Below are 19,689 nucleotides of genomic sequence, written 5' to 3' on the forward strand. Positions count from 1 at the left end.
ATATATTATATCCAATAGCTCTACAAGTGTTGGTATTGTGGAGGCTATTTTGCATCTAATTGTTCAACAAGTAGCAAGATATGTGTACTTTATATTTATACATGTCTGTTCCCCCAAATTCATCCAAATACATTTTGTGAAACAGGCGAATTTTCTATTTGTACTTCACATAAAAATCAGCAAATCTTTCTCATTATCCTCTGGTTGCTATTGTCTTCTTTATTTCTCTCTCCTTGGTATTGTTCCTCTTATAATATAAGCTTTTCTCTAGGGTGATTTCAACAGCTGCAGACTTTTCATAAGCATATTGTAAGAATAACACAATCATGTTTCCAGCTACACCCTCTCCAAATCAATGAAATAAAAAAGAAACAAAATTAGACAAGAAAGCATCATGTATCAGAATATCAATGTCACATTATAAACTTTAAAAGTCAAGAATTATTTACAAATAAATACAATATGCTTCACATTGAAAGAAGATTTGGGTCAACATGTGACTCAACCAATATCTGCTGAATCAAGTGATGAGTAAGTAAACATGAAGTCATCTTCCTGAAGTGCACTGCACGTGACTGAGTTTGAGTGGAGTCTGAGAGCACATCTCAAACCTTCCATATTTGAAGAGTAAGGGCTGTAGGTGGGTGGTTTTCTGGAAAAAAGAAAAGAAGAGAAAAAAAGGACATGTCCCATCTTAAGCTTGCTTCCCTCGAAATAAGTTATTATTGGTGCCTTACACTTAATTTGACTTCCAACTCACAGAGCTGGAAGAAATGAAGGCAAATGTGGATAGCAGGAAGGAAAGTAAAGAAAACATGGTCATTCTTGCAGCTTTGAAACAAAGGCCCAACCCTGGAGAGAAAGTATACAATAATTCCCCAGGTACTCTAAACCAATGTCACTTCAGAGAGGCTGGCTCTCTGGGAATCTGGAATCAACAAAAACCTGAGAGGAATTCTGTCTAGAGCTTGCAGTAAGAGAGGGGAGTTGATGCCAACCACCTATGGCGTTGCACAAGGAGCTCTGAGTGAGATTAACCTGTTTCTAGGAAGATCCCAGGAAGTAGTTCCTGGCAAAAGGAAATGCAAATCCTCTCTGGAGGAAAGTATCCCAGAGGTCCTCAGGATTCCCATAGATTAAATTTAACAAAGCATGATTTTAGAAAAAAAATCACCAAATATGCAACTAAAATGTCAACAGAAATAAAAAGAATTTAAGACCCCTCTTGCCAATGATTTCAGATATTAGAAATGACAGATAAACAGAATATTAAATCTCTTGGTATGAGATGTTTGAAGAAATAAAAAAATGATATAAAAGACTAACAAGAAACAAGTTACTATCTGTTATGGGTTGAATTGTGTTGAATTCTTATGTTGAAGTCCTGACCCGCAGTACCTTAGAGTGTGACCTCGCTTGGAAATAGGGTTGTTGCAGATGCAATCAGTTAAGATGAGGTCACACTGGAGTAGTGTGGGCCCCTAGTCCAATATAACTAGTGGCCTTATAAAAAGAGGAAATTTGGACACAGACTCACAAATAGGGAGAATGGCATGTGAACATGAAGTCAGAGATCAGGGTGGTACCGCTACAGTCAAGGAGCAGCAGAGATTACCAGAAAACCTCTAGAAGCTAGGAAAAGAGGCATGGAACAGATTTTCCCTCACAACATCTGGAGGATAACAACCCTGCTGACACCTTGAACTCTGATTTCTAGCCTCCAGAAGTGTGAGACAATAAATATCTGCTGTTTAAGGCACCCATCTATGGTACTTTGTTACAACAGCCCTGGCGAATGTATACACCATCCAAAGCAACCAGGGAGAATTTATTTTAAAAGAAATCAATGGAACAATTATTCAAATGAAAACCATGGTAAACAGTGTATCAGTCTGGATTATGTACATGAAAGAGAAACCAAACCATTCTAGATTTGTGCAGAAAGAATGTAATCCAGGGGAGCAATTTCTGTTCAAATAATTTCTTTCCTGAAATGGCTGTCTAAACCACCCAGATCTGATCCACCACTGTGGCCATTATAGCTATTCCAGGAGCAGGACATTACCTGCACTGGCACCTCTACAGATGCTGCTCATCTTCAGGAAGACGGAGAAGAGATAAGCAAACTCCTATTCAAGAACGATCAAGGAGTAGCTTCCGCTATCACCACCATTGTTGCCTCCACCATTGCCATTGCTTGTCAGTACCCAGGAAGCTGGAAAAAGGAAAAGGGAATGTCACAAGTTATCCTCATGTTTCCCCAATCCTGCTAGCCAGCAGTAACAATCAAGGCCCATTTCACTTCCTCTTTTCCAATCTCATGCAAAAGCACGTAAGCTTCTACTTTCAATCAAATCTTTACAATACAGTCTTTTACTATTGTAGTTTCCGACCAGAAGGTGACTAGAATATAGGATGGGTGAGCCAATGCAGAGGACTCAGCAGAGAGAGGTGAAGGAGCAGATTAAACACAGTAGAAGCCAGGATTAGTATACAGCACATGGACCTGAAGAAAGTCTCAAGAATGCCTAATAGTGATGAGAGGAGATGGAAACCATAGAAGAGAGCTAACAGACATTGAGGAGAGAATATGAGCATCTAATGATTTTTATACCTGTGGAAAACATGAATCCACAAATATAAGAAACACGAGGCATCTCAAATAGGATGTACAAAAAGAAATCCAACCTTTGATGCACTGAATGAAATAGCAGACCACCAAACAGAATGACAAACTTACATGTAGCAAGAGAGAAAAGACAGATCATTTACTAAAGCAGGATAATTAGATGAATAGCATCTTCTCAATAGCAAAACAAAAATAAGAACATGAAAATAATATCTCCTAAGAACTAAGAGAAATGAATGCTCAACTTAGAATTGGGTATTCAATAAAACTCTCTTTCCAGAACAAAGACATTTTCAAGTAAGCAAATAAACAAAAATCAGACAGTCTGTCCTTAATAGAGTGTTCCTAACGTAATTTATGAGGTATTTATTTTCCAGAAATGGAAACAACTACAAAAGGAAGATCTCAGAAGCAAGAAGGATAAATAAACAATAATAAAAATTTCACAAGCATGAGAAAATATTGTAGGGGAGGAATAAATTTTTCTCTACCCTTCTAAGTTCTTCTGGCTGACGTAAGAATTAAATTGACATGAGACAGAATAACAGGAGGAAATCAAAATTTAGTAACATGTATACATGGGAGAGACCCAGGAAAAGAGTAAGTCTCCAAAATGGTTGAAGCCACCACCTTAAATACCTGTTAAAGACAAAGGAGAATGTTGGGGGTAGTGGTCTGGGACTTCAAAGGGGAGAAGGACAATTCACGTGGAGATAGAAAAGGAAATGTTTGGTAAACAATGTATGCCATGCATCGTAGAGACAATGGGACATGGAGAGGACTAGATCAAATGGGCCTCGCTACGTTCCTCCCTGTCTACCACACCTAGTTCATATAATGGTATAGTTACCTATGGTGATACCTCCTTCAAGGAACAGGCCTCCCATCTTAGGTTCTTTTAGGCAGTTAGGGGGATGGTCTAAGTTTCTTCCTGAGTCTTTTGTTCTTAAAAATAATCATCTCAGAATAATCAAACCAAAGAGACACATTTTGGGATGACAAATTCTGCTCCATTACAATGGAAAGTGACATTGTGCCAATAATAATGATAATAATAATAATAATAATGATGGAAAATTTTTGGTTTATAAAATAGGTCACAACTAAAATTTTGAACAACTGTCATGTGTAAATCATGATAAGAGTAATAAAATCTCTAGGGAAGAGTGAGAGTAAGATTAATTATGCAATGAAAGAATCCAATAGAAATATTTGAAAGAACATAAATGAAGTGTTTAATTTAAAAACCAATAGAATAAGGGGCTGGCCCCGTGGCCGAGTGGTTAAGTTCGCGCGCTCCGCTGCAGGCGGCCCAGTGTTTCGTTGGTTCGAATCCTGGGCACGGACATGGCACTGCTCACCAAACCACGCTGAGGCAGCGTCCCACATGCCACAACTAGAAGGACCCACAACGAAGAATATACAACCATGTACTGGGGGGCCTTGGGGGAAAAAAGAAAAAAAATAAAATCTTTAAAAAAAAAAAAACCAATAGAATAAAATAAAATAAATAAGTGAAATGAGAAAATAAACCCAAAGTAATAAGTTGAAAACAAGGTTAGTAAAGGAAAGGAGGCAGATGAAGTTTAACAAAAAGGTGGAGAAATTATAAATAAATTGAAAACTAAAAAAATACGTTTAATACTCTAATAAGAAAAGCAGACCAAATTCTTTGCTTAAAGTATTTTAATACAGGATTAAAAAGCAACCACAGCTGTGTCCTATTTACAAGAGATACAACTCAGAAAATTAAATGTAAAACTATGGAAAAAGGTATACCACACAAATAATAACCAAAACAAGGCTGGCTTAGTTTTTAAAAGTCATAAAAAATAGACTTTAAGGCCAAAGAATTTTTAATGAATATGAATATTTACATAAAATTCCATACCTGTAAGCTCCTGATAAAGTAGCCTCAAAACGTAGATGGATGTGTTAATTAACTCGGGAGAATTCTTTCACAACATAGACATATATTAAATCATCACAATGTACACTTTAAATATCTTATAATTATATGTCAATTGTATCTTAGCAAAGCTGAAAAATACATTAAATTTCTCTTGTAATAATAATGTGTGCGTATATAGAAAGTAGAAATTGACAATATTAAGAAATACCACCATAGTGGTAAATTTCAATATAGATCTCTCAATTATTTATTATGTCAAGCAAACAAAAAGTTAATGAAGATGGATAAGATTTGAGTCATACACTAAATTTAGGAGCCTGGTTTAATGGACACATAGAACCCTGTCTCAACCATTTGAAATAACAAATTATTCTCAAGTGCACATAGAATTAAACAAAATAAAACAAAACAAAACCACACCACGTTCTGGCCATAAAGCATGATTCAACAAATTTCAAGTACCAAGTATCAGAGGAAGTTCTCTGACCATGGTGACATTGTTGGTGGTAGACTGATTACGTTAAAGGCTCTGAACTCTCTCACCTCTTTGTGCTCATGCACTTTGATACTCCTTCTCACATGACTCTGGACTTGGCCGTGTGACTTGAGGCCTCAGTGAGGTAAGCAGAAGCTTCAGGAAGTTCTTGCACATGTTACTACTTCATCTCCTTTGGGCTCCAGTCACTTATCTGAGAACAAGCCTGGGACAGCTTGCTGGAGGGCTGTGGAAGGTAAGGAGAATAGCCAAGACCATCCTAAGACCAGCTTATAGCCAGCCAAGGTCCAAATATATGATCCCGTCCAGACAGGATTAACAAAGGTGTACATTTAACGCACACGAAGCACAGATGCATGAGTTCAGCCAACACCAGATGAATTGCCAAAGAAATTCATAGATGCATAAGCAATAATAAATTCTTATGTAGTTAAGTTTGGGGATCTTCAGTGTTTGAAATTGGAATAGTCTGGGGGATATTGTATTCCTGCAAGCGGAATTTCAGGATAAAAGAATAAATATATTAAAAATAAGTAGTATTGACAAATCACCCCTCCAGTTCCAGCAGGTTATGAGACGAAACTTTACCTTACGGTCTCAATCTTTTGAATATAGGAAATTGATGTTATATCTCATCTTGTTATACTTTGCATTTAAAATAAACCTATTGAATCAGATATAGAATGTAAGGAGCTAAACAATTAATACAAGAAATAATTACACATATATACACCAGCTCATATTTATGGAGTACCACCCACATAAAATATCCCAGGACAATGAGCCCTTTGATTAAGCTCAGAGATTCTTCATGGACAGTAGAGCTGATGAAAGCAAGCCTCTCTCTGGAGTTGCAGGAAGATTATGCACCAGCCTCTATGTGGCTTGAGTAATTTATTTTAAAGGTGCACCTGCTCCTGCCAGCTGTGAAACATTTGGTAAGGTGACCTGAGGCTCATGCCAACTGCCTGTTGTCACCTGAAAGGCACACAGGGAGGGAGGAAGTTGGATGTACAAGGGAGACATTCTGGAATCTTTGAAGTGGCAGTAGTTGCTATGGAAACCCCTCTGGATGGTGCACTGGAAAAAGTCTATCTCCTGAGTTCAAAGGACAAGCTTCTCTGATAGGTGCTGGATAGGGAGGGGCTTGACAGTGACCCCAGCCTCTTAATGTCTGGGTGAGAAATCTTAATAACTGAAACAATAATAATAATAACACATCCATAGTGCTTAATGTGTAGCAGACAGTGTTCTAACTTCTTAACTTATATCTCACTTAATTTTCATGACAACCTGATGTGATAGGTGTTATCTCTCCATGCAGCAGATGAAGAAACAGAGACACCCACTGGTTAAGTGACTTACCCAAGGTCATGCAGATAATCAGGGCAGAGCTGAATTTGGACCCAGGCAGGTGGGTCTACAGTCTGCATGCTTAATCACACTTCTAGGTCAGATTCTCTGCGATGGAGATTAAAGTGCAGGAGAAGAATTGGGCAGTGCTCTCAGGATCGATATCTGTAGAGGACTGAAAGAGCAGGGTTGGGTGGAAGGAAAGATCAGACTTAGATCTGCTCACGAAAAGACCTCAGCAGATGCCACGGGGAGCTCTGGAGGTGGGATCACTTTCAAATTTGTGTCAAGTTGAGAAAGAGGGGCTGGGATTTATTCTGCTGCAGTGATCAGTCATTTGACGCAAGCTCTCTGAAGGGGACATAACCTTAGAAGGCAGTGCCCTTCAGCTGAGGCAATGCCCCGGGAAGGATTCGGCTATAAACTGGTGGCAGCCAGCACTCCCAGCAGCTGGCCCTGCGTCACAATCTGATGGCCATCCCTGCTCAACCCTGCTCTTTTCTCTTTCCTTCTGTTAGCCCACAATAAATCTGTTGCACTTCCAACTCTGGCTGAGCATCCGCTTCCCAGAGACTGCAATCAGCACACCTTTGCAAAGTGGATGGATTTCAATGTGATCAACTTGCTGCAAAGTGACTGGTTGTTATCCTCAAGACACAGTACCCTGCTGGGAGCTCAATGGATCTCTACAGTCTGTCACAGCTTTGGCATCTCTTCATACTCTCTGCTGGGTTCCTTGCAGTCAGTGAGAATTCTATACCTTGGGGAATGTCCTCTTATCACCAAACTCTCCCTTGTCAAACCCTATGTGCCTACCCAACTGGAGCCAGCATCCGCGGGATCCAGTCCCACGTGTACTCACCCTGGTCCCAGCAGGACACACTGGCTCTGGCTTGAAGTTCCTCTGGAGCTTAGTCTCTCTCCCACGCTAGTGAGCTCAGTACTTTCCCAGATGGGTTGTGCTGTGACTCAACCCTTGCTTTAGTCTGCACTCCAGGAGGGAGGGGTAGCTATATCCTGAGAGAGGCACATGCTGTCTTTAAGACAGAGCGTTTGCATTGCCTCAAGCAAGAAGGAAGAACTAGCTTTTTAACAGAAAGAGGAGCACTGTGTCTAGAGGACAAGAGAGTTCATCGAAACCTATGGATTCAAATATTTTCAGTGCGTTGATCCTAGTGTCCTAACTCCAAGTCTCAGAGTCCTCCTTCTCAACTGGGACTCTGGCTTTGACCTAACTGACTTGCTGAAATTGATAATTCAACTGTCTTTGGAAGACTGCTACCCTTATAATTAAGTTGAGGACTCCTCACTTTTCTGCCGTATGGCTTAGAGCATTTGAAACTATCTGCATGTCTATCCAAGGAAGCCTTGCGACTTTCAAACTTAGCTTTCAATCAGTGATGAAGCATCCTCAGCTGTGCATTGTCTTTTTGCCTTAAGCCACACACATTTAATTGTTCAATCCTATAATCCTTATAATCATCACATCTCCCGAATCTCTCCAAAGCCTGAGATAGCACACCTGCTAGCATATTCCCTTTCCCCATTTTCCCATCCCAGTTCACTATGGATGGAAGCTGTAACAAATGCACCAAATCCCTTGGGCTATCCTTACTCCACCTACACCAGTGACAGAATCTGCATTACCAGCCACAGAAGGGGATCAACTCTAAAATCCCGTTTTCCAGTCTGCTTTCTTGGACTGCTCCTGTGAGTTCCCTGAGTGACTGTGTCTGAATGAAGGAAGTGTATTGTGGAGTGCTCTCCGGAGCACTAACTTGGAGGGACGAAGGAAGGGAAGCAGAAGTTGAACTGTGATGTGGTGGCAACAAAGACCACAGCTTACTCCTTTGGAGTGCTGTAGCTGGCATGGCCCTTTGGAATTGTCTGAAATTGAGGCAAGGACAGGGGGCTTTATACACCCCAACAACCTATCATTGATTATGGGCTGCCTCTGGAAAGGAACATACCATTGGGTGAGGCAGCTCATTTAGGCAAAGGGCAATCCCCAGGGAAGGACTCAGTCGTGTGCTGTGGACAGGTGACACTCTTGGCAGCTGGGGGAATAAGCGCCTCTCTCCTGAACAGGGGGATCTGGAGCTACACCACAGCATCCTTCACTCTCTCTGGGATTTACTGCCTTAAGAGGTTACAGCAGAGCCTACGCTTGAACAGTCACTGAATGTTAGCTGGGTGAGAGGTGCAGCAGGTGGCGGCAGAGGAGATTAACCATCTCAGGTAGAAGGAAACAGGGCAAAGGCTGGTCACCTGCTTCATCCACATTGAGCTTCACTATGGGCAGTTATCCATTTACTGTGACCCCCGCCACCCCATTCACTTGAGCAAAGCATATTTTTCATTCACGTGAGTGGATGGCCTGGAAAGTGTGAGAGAAATTCCATGTAGTCTTGCCAGTGGCGGACAAGGTGGGATTAGTGACATCAGGAGAGGGAAAGGGAATCCTAGTGTTAGGATCTATCATGCTCCAGGAGTCTTTGTAGTCTTTGAGAGACCGTTAAATAATAAAATGCCATGCTTTGCATGCCACAGTGGGCAAGAAGGAGATTGGATAATGCAATAGAGGAAGTATTGTGGAGACAATATCTTTTGCACAATGGGGAGCCCACTTTCAGATCGAACTCAGTTTGTTACCTGCTCTCTTCCTGGTAAAAGTCCTGATGAGTCAAAATGTCCCCATTTGTTATAGTGCAGTAGAGAGAGATAATGCTGATCAGAGAGGCTGAGCAGCCCACTGGAGGACAACCCAGGATGAGCAGCCAGCCTAGGGATAGACTCTAAGGCCAGTGCTGTGCCCTGTGTAATGTAGAGGCAGGGCCTTCCTGATGCTCTGTGCAAGTGTCCACTCAGAGTGCTGAGCCTGCAGAAATGCAGTCTCGGTGCTTCAATTATAACCTTAACTAGCTGCCCAGAGAGTCTCACAGTCTTCTGTTGTTGATATAAACACCCTGATATCATCATCATAATGAACACACAGGCAGCCCCCTGTGTGCCTGACGCTGTTCTAACTGCTATACTTACACAGACTCATGTGATAGAGCAGTCTGTGGAGTGAGTACTATTAGGATTCCTGCTTTACAGATGCAGCAAATGAGGCACAGAGCTGAAGGAACTCATCCAGGATGGTGCAGCATGTTAGTGAGAGAGTCTGGGTTAAATTCAGACATCTACCGATATGTACTCACGTGGGAAAACATTGAAGAAGAGGAGGAGTGTGCTTACCATAAAACTCAGGGTGGGCACAGGTCAGGAGGGTGGGAAGGACACGTTATGGTTGTTTCTTGATGGAGTGGTGGTTACATCAGGGTTTCTCATCCTCAGCACCTTTTGAGCTGGATAATTCTCTGTTATGGGGCTATCCTGTGCATTGTAGGGTAAGGAGTAGGATCCCTGGTCTCTGCCCACTAGATGCCAGTAGTATGCTCTCCCCCAGCTGTGACAACGAAAAATATCTCTAGACTTTGGCAAATGTCCCATAAGGTGCAAAAATTTCACCAGTTGAGAACCACTAGTTTACTATGCGGTTTACTGTACAAGAGCTGGTTAGGTACACATGCATGCTACTGTCGGGGAGGAATAAATTTTCTCCTCTTCTAGGTCCTTCTGCCTGGTCTAAGAATTAAATTGACATGAGACAGAATAACAGGAGAAAATCAAGCAAAGTTTAATAACATGTATCCATGGGAAAGACCCAGGAAAACTGAGTAACTCTTCAAAATGACCAAAGCTGTCACCTTAAATATCATCTTGAGCAAAAGACAAAAGAGGATGTTGAGGGAAGTGGTTTGGGACTTCAAAGGGAAGGAAGGCAATTCACATGGAGATGGAAAAGCAAATGTGTTTTAAACAAATGTTTGCTATGCCTTGCAGAGACAATGGGACATGGAGAGGACTTTGATCAAATAGGCCTTGCTAGCTTCCTCCCTGTTTACCACACCTAGATCGTATTGTACTATAGTTATCTATGGTGACAGTTCCTTCCCAGAACAGGCCTTCTAGTTTAAATTCTTTTATGCAGTTAGGGGTAAAATCAAAGTTTCTTCCTGAGTCTTTGTTCATAAAAATAATCATCCCAGGGGCCGGCCTGGTGGCATAGTGGTAGTTAAGTTTGTGGGCTCTGCTTCAGCAGCCCAGGGTTCACCGGTTCAGATCCCAGGCATGTATCCATGCACTGCTTATCAAACTATGCTGTGGCAGGTGTCCCATATATAAAATAGAGGAAGATGAGCACAGATGTCACCTCAGGGCCAGTCTTCCTCAGCAAAAAGAGGAAGATTGGCGGCAGATGTTAGTTCAGGGCTAACCTCCTTCCAAAAAAAAAAAAAAATCATCCCCCAAATAATCAAGCCAGACAGACACATTTTGGGGTGGCAAATTCTGCTCCCCTACACTATGCACTTTCCTATGTGGTTGTTACATTTCCCACTGAAGTAAGTTCAAACAAAAAAGAATCTAGCACAGTGCTTGGAATGGAGTAAGTGTTCAAAACTGTGCTGTCCTTTCCTTTTCTCTATTCTCTATTTCTGGACATACCTAGGAGGCCTCCTATGGCACTTGCCTGCCTGATCCAACTCCAGAACTCCAAATCCCACTTTAATCTGGGCTGACATAGTTACATGTCACCCAATTTACAACATCCCATCCTCATTGTGAGTTTTTTTAACTTTGAAAAAAGTTAAACATACAAAAAAGTAAAGGTATAATAATATAATAAACAACCTTGTGCCCATCAAGTCAAATTAACAGATGTTAATATTCTGTCTTGTTTGCTTCAGAATTTTTCATTAAATAAAAAAGTAATACAGGCAAATTTTTCTTTGTGCCCTTCTCCAAGTCTATTTTCCTTCCACCATCCTTAGAGAAAATGGTTATTGTGAAGCCACTGTATTCAATTTCTTCAATTATTCTATACTTTGCCATATGTATGCATGTGTCAATAAATAATATTAATAGGAATAGTTATTGCAGGTAACGTTCCCTCAGCACTTGCTATATCACAACGCAGCCCTGTGCTTCGTTTGTGTCATCTTGCTTAAGATTCATAATAGACTTTTGAGATACCAAGTCTTATTTACCCCCATTTTGCAGCTATGCAAACTGAGACACAAAGATGTTAAATAAATTTACCAAGCTTACTTAATTAAATTTTGCAGAAATGTTAAATTTTGCAAAAACGTTATCAAGCAGACATCATCACTGTCTGTTTACCCATCAATCTCCTCTGGTAGACTCTGAGCTCTTGACAGAAAATGAGCCCCTTTGACCCAGTGTCCCTGGGGCCTACAACAAACGTTTCACAGATGAGTACACAAATGAAGAAGTAAACAAATGGATCAAAAATCAATAGATCAATGCAACTTCTCCTATATGATTTCCTGTTTCCAAACCCAGCTACAAAATAGTCTCTTCCACTCACCTCTTGTCCCATGGTCTGTCTTCTTGTTGCTCCCACGAAATTATCCTCCTCATCTCCTGTTCAAGAAGACCAATCGTGCTACTTGCTTAAAATTCTCGTTGCAGTCAGGGCATCAGAGGCTTCTTTGATGATCAGGTACAAGATGGGAGTGAGAGGGACATCACAGAGGAGTCTGCATGGCACCAAGCGGGCCTGGATGGGAGTTACTAAAAATGTGCCATGGCCTGATCTAAGGCCACCAATGCAGGATTGTAGCCAGCCCTTAATATAACATCTAGGAATATCCATAAGACTACTTGGGGGACCATTAGCTGGGCACCGGAGTTGCTTTGGATAGCCTGGGCGAACCTGTAAACATACTCAATAGCACAAATGTATTTTCTTATTAAGGAGACATTGTGTATGCTAATTCTTACATTTATTATGTATTGGCTAAAGGTCAACCTGCCTGAAAATAAGGATAACAATACCTACTTCCTGAGGCCAGGATGGCCCTTCAATGAATTAATGCACATAAATCACCCAGCACAGTGCCTATTGGTACTGGGAGCCCAATGATAGTGAGACCAACTGCTGCTTCTCCCGGAGCGGGCTACGTCCACTCCTCATCTGAACACAGCCACTGCTCACGGCTACATGGACACATGAACTTCCCCACTCCTTCCTGCCATCCAGTTGCTGTCTTCTCTGCACAGACTCCACACCGCCAAGACCACTTTATTTCCTGCGTAGCTAATTCCTACTCACTGTTTCAAGGTCAAGTTCAAGTTCTCTGTCTACATCACCCACCCATCTGCACAGTGTCCTCTGGTTTGGGGAGAATTCCACATCTATTCAGCGACTTTAGGGTTAACAGGAAGTCCACATCTATTGCTATAGCCATTGCATTGATTACAATTGACTATGTAGATAACTTTCTAAAATTATAATTACCATTGTAATAATAACAGTAATGATTTTCCTCCCCTTCTGCCTGACTCGGCTTTACTCTGTCTCCATAGCACATATCACCATCTGACAAATCACATACTTTCTTGTACTTGCTCATTGTTCCGCTTTCATTCTGGAATATAATTACCATCAGGGCAGGTCCTCTGTCTTGGTCACCGCTGCCGTACCAGGGCCTGTCAGGCACATAGAAGATACTTAATAAATGCCAGCTGATTCAAGGCATGACTTGAGCTCCTACCCTGAGTTAAGGGGTGCAGTAAGCATTCTAACACCCTTACCTCATGAAGTCGTCAGAAACTTAATAGTGGACATTGTTACTGCTGTGGATCAGAGTAAACACAGGTGAGATGTTTTCCCTGGGATGGCAGGGAGGTGTGAGGAACCAGGAAGTGTCCAGGATCTTCAAGAATCTAGGGGTAATTTGCTCAAGGTCCTGTGGCTAAGTAAGGGCATAGTAAGGCAAGGCTGGACCCAGGTAGTCTTTGCCCTCTGCCTGTGCCCTTTCTCCTAAGTCACTCTGCCTCCAACACTAGGCTGGCTGGGACTCAATAAGAGGGCTCAGTCAAATATGTTTGCATAGACTCAGTGCCTGGAATTGTGCCCAGAATACAGAAGGCAAGGACATGAAGAATGAATGAATGAAAGAATGAACGAATAAACAAACGAGTAAAACTGGATAACCCTCTTAGAAAATGGGCTAACTGGAGATAGGAGCAACAAATTCCAGGCTTTCGGACTGGATCAGGTCACTAATTACTCCAGCCAGACTTCCGGAGGGGCTCAGGCAGGAGAGGATGGGGATGCAGGGACTGGCACCCACAGGCTGCCCTGGCTCAGAACATAGCCCTCTGCTGCCCCCCTGTGGCTCAGCCTGCTAGGGAGCGTGCCAACACTCCCACATCTGTGTTCAATCTCCAAGGGCACTCACTTATACTAAACAGGAACCGTCTGTCTTTTCACTCCCAGGTTTAAGTAGTGTAGTAGCTCCAGACATCATGACAGGGAAAGTGGGGGTTTCGGTAGGGGGAGGGTTGAGGAGTCTCTCATATGTAGAACCTGGTGGAAATAAGCTTAAGCTTTAGCATGTAGATGTATCAACAATGAGGGTATCTTTTTCCGAGCTTGACCAAAAAAGTACTTGACCAAAAAAATAGGGAATCTTATTCTTTGGAATATTGTTTTTCGGTACTTGAATTTTGCTATTCTGGTTTTATGGATGTTAAACGGATCAGACGTTGAATGTTGTCATCTTGAAAATGTGCTGCTGCTACATTGATGACCAGATGGAACTATCCACATGGAGAGATAAGGTCCCATTTGAAATTCCTGTTGAATTATCACACAGGGTTAAGTAAACCTTTACTTTCTACAAATGAACCCTACTTATAACAAAAACATGAAAACTTAACCCAAACTTCTAAATTGATTTCAATATATCACAAGACCAAAAGTTTCTTTTGTGTTATAAAGTACATTTATTTTTGTTTCGGTGTTTCTTTTGCCCTTGAATATGACATTTGCCAGGTATCCTGAAAGAGCCTCTAAGAGCATGCTATCCGAAAACCTCATGAAGGAGCATCTCACAGGCGATGGTGATCCCACAGGCGAGTCACAGAATCATGTGACATTACACGATGAAGGCAAGCCAGAGAAGTATATTCTGATTTCTGGTTTTATCTCTAGAATGGGAGATTTTTCACTTGGTCAAAAGCAGCAGCCACATACTAAGAGAGAGATGTGAATGATTTCAGGTTCTTCCAATATCGTACTCAGTTTTATTTCAACTTTATCTGAACTCAAAATGAAAAGAATGAGCATTTATTCATTGCCTCCTTTGTGTCAAATTGCACTAGGCATTTTGCATCCTTTTAGCTCATTAACCATCACTGTGATGGAGTGGGGGAGGCTATTCAGTTATCTATCGCTGTGTGACAAACTGCCCCAAAACTTTCTGGTGTAAACAACAATTTATTATTTTTTTCTCACAGTTTCATGAGTTGACTGGGACCAGCTTCTCACTTGGACTCTGTCATGCAGCTAGATAGGAGCTGCAGAAAGAGCTAAGGCTTAACTTGCCAAGCCTTAACAATTCAAGGGTTAAACTCTGTTGATGTCCAAGAAGGCTCATTCACATGAGTGGTGATTGATGTTGGTTATTGTGGAGCCCAGATGGAGCCATCAGATCGCCTTTGCATGGACTCTGAGTGGCTTGGACTACTTACAGCATGATGTCTGGGTCTGGAGAAACTACATCCCAAAAGTGAATATTCTATATGGAAGAAAGTAGAAGCTCCTGGGCCAATTAAAGGCGGTAACTAAAACAAGCAAAGTGTCATTTCCACAGAATTCTATTAGCCAAAGCACTCATAGGGCAGATTCAACAGAGTGGAAACTTGCAGGGGGCTGGCAAAGCCATGTAGTAGAGAAGTATGCGGCATGGGTCATATTACTGGGGACATAGTTAGAAAATACGATCTTCTACAACAATTCATGCATCTCCCACATATAAATTGTGATTACCAGTCCCCGAAGGAATCCAGGATCTCAACTAATCCCATTACAGCATCTGCTCAAAGTGCAGGGTCTCATCAGCTAAATCAGATCCAGATGTAGTGATCCTCCTAGGGGTGATTCTTTGAATCGGCATATTGAGTACCATTTATCTCAATCTGAGGAACTGTGAACTAACGATACAAATCATCCACTCTACACACGTCAAACATAAAATAGGGGGAAGAATTACATCAATTGGAGGTTCATAATAAGTGCTGGTCTGTAGAGATTCTGAAATCCACTTGGGCACTTGCCAGTTGTTAGTGTTTTGATTCGAGTCCAGTTCTGCTCTGCTCCCCGTGGTTCTCAGTGGCTCTTGGCTCCCCTGTCTGAGTCATCTAGTCATTTGCCACAAGAAGAAGCATGTGTGTGCTGCCAAGTAGCTTCCTCAGCCTGCTCCCTGCCCATATGATGTCTGAGATCCATTTCTGAGATCTTTTCCATTTTTGACTATTTCTGTCCATTTTTATTCAAGAAGACAGTGTTTCCGATGATATAGCAATAGTAACAATAGCAACTAACTAAATACACAGCTTTGAACATTATGGGTTTGTAATGAATCTTACTGAGGTTTAGTTTATTAGAAACAAGTCACACAGAAAACTCTGAGATATCCTTCTCTCTGGCTTGAACTCAGAATCAAGGTGCTATGGAAAAATACCCTTAACTTCTAATAAGAAACCTTTTTTGTATGGTTGAGAGGGACTGTGAAAAATTTAGTTATTTGTTTTCCTGAAATCTTAACAAAGAATTTTATACCCACACACTTGAGATTAACCTGTGGACAGTTCTTTCTTTTGTGGCCTTTTGCTGTCTACAAAAATGCTGGTTATGAGAAACAATTTAATTTTTGAATGCAGAATGTCCTGGGTTCTATCTACTTCTTCTAACTTCTTCTGGAAAACTCAACAGTTACATTTTTAGCTCACCTCTTTATGTTTGTACACTATCATATAGCTAAAGCAAAGAATTTGCCCTATAATTATGGCACCATTATGCCCTATAATCATTTGAACCAAACACATCAGATTACTATTTGTACATTATGTTTTCATGTTAGCATTAGCAATAGTCTTTTTCCTTAACTTTCCATTAGCATGCATCATGTTGGCCTCCTACAATGATTTGCTCACTGTCCTTTCAGATATCACTAGTAATCTCTTTGAAGATTTTCAGCCCAGTCCTAGATCCAGTGCCACCTGTTTTCATTTTTTGTTGCGGCAGCATCCATGTTCACCTCTCCTGTCAATTTCTGTTCTGGTCATCTATTGTATAACAAAACACCCCAAAATGTCATGACTTAAAGTCATACATTATTTTTGTCTTTTGCATGTTTCTCTGAGCAGTCTGGGCTGTGGTGAGTTTTGCCCACTTGCTGTACTAGTCACAGAATGGCTGGAATCTTTCAAAAGCTCAGGTGGCTTGACCTTTGATATGATTCGCTTACCTGCTGGCAGTTGATGCTGGCTGTTGTGGCCACTGAACTGGGGCTGTTGAATGGTATGCTTAGATAAGCTTGAGTTCCTCATAATATGGAGTCTGGGTTCTGAGCTGGAACTTCCCAAGAGCAAGTGTTCCAAGAGGCAGGACATGCACACTGCCAGTCCAGCTAAGGGCTATGCTTGCAACTTGCACAGTGTCACCTCTACTGAATATTGTTGGTCAAAGCAGACACAGAACCCACAATGACGGGCTTCATCTCATGGTGGATTGCTACAACATCACTTTGCAGAAAATCTTGTCGGATGGGGGAAATTGTTGTGGCCAACTTGGAAAATTGAATATGTCTCAGAGTCACTGTTGTCTGATTTTATACATGAAAAAATAGAAACAGAAAAATTTTCACTGTCTCCTCTACTCAAGGGCATTGCTCAAGCAATTATCTTCTATGTCTCATTACTATGTTTTTTCTGTTTCTAATAAATCATTTCTGTTGCCTAAAAGCATGCTGTAATCTCTCCTATCTTAAAGCAACAACTCTCACCTCCATATCAACCTTTGCTAATTCTACATCTGTACTCCTCTTTATATCAAGATTCTGTCTTCTCTCATTCTTTCTTAAACTCACTCTGATCAGGCTTTTGCCCTCTCTCTACCAAGCTTCTCTTGTCAATACAAAAAGTGTCACTTTGCTCAACACTGTGTTTAATGGTTCAGACCTCATGCTACTTGACCTGTCCACAGTGTCTGATAGATTTTAACTTGCTGTCTTTGGCTTCCCCAATATCAAACTCACACAACTTACCTTCTACCTCACTAGCTACTCTTTCTATTTTTCCTTTCTTAGTTTCCTTTTAGTTCAAAGCCTTAAAATATTGTAGTACCACAAGTCCCAGGGTTTGGTCTTGTCTGTTTGTATTTTAAAAATTATATTATCACTCTCAATAACATCATCAATATCACGGATTTCAATACCTTTTATGTGCTGCTGTCCTCCAAGATTATATCCTCAGTTTAGAACTTGCCCTGAACTCCAGGCTATATATCCAACTGACCACTCACCGTCTTCAATAATATCTAGCAGGCATCACACACTTAATATGCTCAAATTGAACTGCTATATTTATCTCCCAAAGCTTCCTCTTCTTTAGATTCCTACCTGAGTTGATGGAAATTCCATTCTTCTATGACATCAAACCAAAAAATATCAGATCATCCTGAATTTATCTCTTACTCTCAAACCACAGACGAATCCATTAAAAAATCCTCTTTACCTTAAAAATAAACCCAGAAGAGAAGCATTTCTTGCTATTTCCACTACTAGTATCCTAGTGCAAATCTATAACAAAATTATTTCAGTAGCCTCTTTATTGTCTTCCTTTATTCAAATTTATTCCCTATAATCTATATTCAACAAATCAACAAGTCATTCTTGTAAAACAGTGTCAGATGATTACACTTCTCTGTTCAAACCTTCCAAAGGCTTTTTATCTCACTCACTGTAAAATAAAACTTTTTTGCAGTGGTCTTTAAGACCAATATAGTCAGCTTGCTACCAAGTGGCTCATTGGGATCTTGTAGTAATTGTACCGTATCTTGGGCTCAGCACTGATCTGATCAAGAATTTACCAGCAGCTAGCTAGATCAGCCATAGCAGAGGACACCCATGCTGGTGGATCCATGCATAGTGTTCATTCCTGATATCATGGCTACTCTGTTTATGGCCCCCGACACGAGTACTGGGGTTGCTAAGGGCAAAGGTGGCCAATATCTCCATCCCACTAGGTGTTTCAATGCCTCCTCTTCTTCTGTGGCATATGCTCCAGTGAGCATCAATGTGAAAGACAGGGATCCACACACTTTGCCTACACTCCCATATGCCTTTCCACACTCTTCTTCCCCAGACTTCCTTATCTCTTTTTTCTTGATACTATGTATTTAAAAGAAAACAAACAAGCCAGGAAAACTTACAAAGCTCTATTATTTAATATACTACAATCACCTTGTTCAATTGTTTAGGGACTAGAATAGTAAATATTTATAGACAAAGTGAATAACTTAGCCAGTTTCTGTGCTAGAAGGGCTCATGTTTCTTAGGTGTCCTCTCAACAGCTCTTTGATGTGTATGTGATTATCCTGTTTATTGCAACTCTCAAAGGGAAAGTAATAGCAAAGCTGTTAACTGTGGAGCTGAGATGGAAGCCACGGTATGTTTGACTCAAACCCTGAATTGATTGGATGGCCCAGTACTCAGCACCAGGGGGGCTCTTATTAAATTCACTCCACGTCCCTTTAAAAGGGAAAGGGTAATACTCACAAGGGTCATAAGGATCTAATAATATAATTTATGTCGGAGGGATTTGTGAAATGCAAGATGCTATATAAGTTGCCAGATTCACAGTAAATCACATTGACGTTTACTTTTCTAATGTACTTGCTATTTCTTGAAATAAAAATCATAAAATCATAATATTAGAGATTAGAAGTTGAGTCCTTGGAGATGATCACACCAAACGGTCTCATTCCACAGGTGAAGGCACTGAACTTCAAGGAGATGAAGTGAGTTACCTAAAATCAACTCATCGTCAGTTCCAGAGCCGGAACCATGACCCAGACTTACTCCAACCCCCTTCCACTATAATGTGTAAATTCAAGGGAAAATTTCATTTAATTAATTTATTTAATTAAGGCAGCTTCCTTCCCCCAACCCTATAGAGCAACCCACAACCCCACTTAAGCAGAATTAACCAAACTAGTTCAAACCTAATCCAGTTAATGAATCACCAGCTAAAATTCTCCTCTACACTCCACACGTCATGCAGGTCCACTGTGCCCACTGGAGTAGAATAGTGACCATGGTGAGCTCACTTCCCTCACCTGGACCTCGATGTAAAATGTGGAGTGGGCTTAGGTGGTATTTC

General features: G+C 41.0%; 1 long non-coding RNA gene across 1 annotated transcript; it reads right to left on the reverse strand.

Annotated features, from left to right (window-relative positions):
• Positions 1-397: 397 nt before the first annotated feature.
• LOC139085350 (uncharacterized) lies at positions 398-6,565 on the reverse strand. The gene is made up of 4 exons (XR_011543630.1): positions 6,403-6,565; positions 5,085-5,263; positions 2,066-2,215; positions 398-652 (listed from the first exon to the last, which is right to left on the reverse strand). It is a non-coding gene; the product is annotated as an uncharacterized lncRNA (long non-coding RNA).
• Positions 6,566-19,689: the final 13,124 nt, after the last annotated feature.

The sequence above is a fragment of the Equus przewalskii genome, chromosome 8 (genome assembly GCF_037783145.1).
Source record: "Equus przewalskii isolate Varuska chromosome 8, EquPr2, whole genome shotgun sequence".
NCBI lineage: Eukaryota > Metazoa > Chordata > Mammalia > Perissodactyla > Equidae > Equus > Equus przewalskii.